The following is a 2,259-nucleotide window of genomic DNA, read 5'->3' as shown; positions in this document are numbered from 1 at the left end:
TATATGTGTATATAAATAAATTGATATATTGGTGTGTGTATATATATATATATATATATATATATATATATATATAAGCATAAAAAATAGAAAATCCTATATATTTGAAAAAATGAAGGGTTAGCTTTTACGGTAATTTTTCCACTTTAATAATTAGGTTTTGCAAAGGAATATTTACAAAATCCATAGAAAGCCCAACGATAGACGTAGTTATATTGATGTAGTTTCTTTACTCTTCTCACACTCATTGTGTTTCATTCAGAATTTAGTTAACAATATTGGTAGGAGAAGTTCTCCTCCAATATATATATATATATATTTAGTAATGCTGCCCCACCATACAACAATGCCCTTAACGCTTGTGGCTTTAAAGAAGAAATAGCTTACACAACTACTATTAGGCCAGAAATAAAGAAAAGAAAACAGACACAAGAAAATTATCTGGTTCACATCCCCTTATTCTATCGAAGTGACCTTTCATATAGGTAGATATTTCTTGTCTCTTATAGATAGACATTTTCCAATACATCGTAAATATCGGAAACACTTTAATAGGCATAACCTAGAAATTTATTTTAGTCTAACCCCAAATTTTAAAAACATAATTACACACAATGTAAAACAACAACATGAAGCCGACTGTTCCTGCAGGGATAATGACTTGTCCTGCTAAATGAAGCCGGTGTGACCGAGGCCATTATTTATGAAGCCACCGTAAATTCTACGAACGCTTATAACACAGCTTCATCAAAGAGATATGTGGGTCTCACAGAGGGAAATTTTAAAGCTAGGTTCAACAATCACACCTTAAGTTTAAGACAATGGAATAAATGAAAAACTACCAAATTAATCAATCATATATGGTTCTTAAAAGAACAAGGTGTCAGCTATAGGATTTACTGGAGGATCTTAGCCGAGTGTAAACCTTACACTAACGGTAGTGGCAAGTGCGGTCTTTGTAATATGGAAAGATGGCACATCTGGAAAATTTCCTTGGACCACACTACATGTCTAAATTCAAAGAACTGAACTTATTGTATCATGTCCACATGTGACAAAATACCTGTGATGGTTTTGCCACCCCACCCCCAAGATCAGGGATAGAATCCACATTTTTACTATGTTCCTGCACAAGCTTCCCATATGTCTTAACTTCTTTTAAATGTTTTATTTTTATATAAATTTGTTCTTTGTTTTTTTTTTCCTTTTTAATTGTGTGAATGTGTACGTCTGTGAGAATATGTATATGTATGTATATATTTCATATGTATATGTGTGTGCGTGTGTATATATGTGTATGTGTATATGTATGTATATGAGTGTAAGACTGTGTCCAGTGCATATATATATATATATATATATATATATATATATATATATACGTTAATTATGTATGTAGGGTAAATCCTAGCTGCTTCCTCTTGAACTATATCTGCTGATTCCAGTGTTACAATCGAGCATGTAGATACTGTTATTACTACATTGATATAAAGTAGATGTTAATATTGAAAATTCTTGAAATATTACAAAATATAACAAAACAGGGATACGGACGTTTTGTTGCGTATTATTTATTCACCATTACTCATCTTTCATTTGCCAATAGGAATTACAAAATATTACATGTTAGATACACATGTAAGAAATTTCCTATGAGAAATTCTTCAGACGGAGAAACAAATAATACATTAATATTATTTATTTCTCTATCAGAAGAATCTCTAATTTCTTACATGTTTATCCGACTAAAACTTTGTAATTCCTATTAGTAAACGAAACATGTATCATAGGAAATGAATAATACGCCAAAAAATGTCCCACCACATCTTTTAGTATGTATATGTTTCTAAGAAAAAAAAACATACAACAACTATTCTCGATTTATTTAAATATGCAGAATTCTGAGTCCGGAAGAAAACCTGAACTGGTCAACACCACTACTAAGAACAGCATCTCTATAAGTACTATTCAATAACACGTGTGTTTGAAAAGCTATATACAGCGAGAGCGTTTAACAATATACGAACTGCGAGAAGGTTTGTTTTTTTTATTATGTGTTATAACTTTTTTATAACATTAATAATTTTTAAGTTAAGAATATCTTTCTTTAAGTACTGAGATAGAATCAAGAATTATTTGCCAAAACTTCTTTAGATATGTGTGGCTGTGTATGCGTGGGAGTATACACAAACACACACACACACACACACACACACACACATATATATATATATATATATATATATATATATATATATA

The sequence above is a fragment of the Octopus bimaculoides genome, chromosome 7 (assembly GCF_001194135.2).
Source record: "Octopus bimaculoides isolate UCB-OBI-ISO-001 chromosome 7, ASM119413v2, whole genome shotgun sequence".
Taxonomy (NCBI): domain Eukaryota; kingdom Metazoa; phylum Mollusca; class Cephalopoda; order Octopoda; family Octopodidae; genus Octopus; species Octopus bimaculoides.
This window is presented reverse-complemented; position numbering follows the sequence as displayed.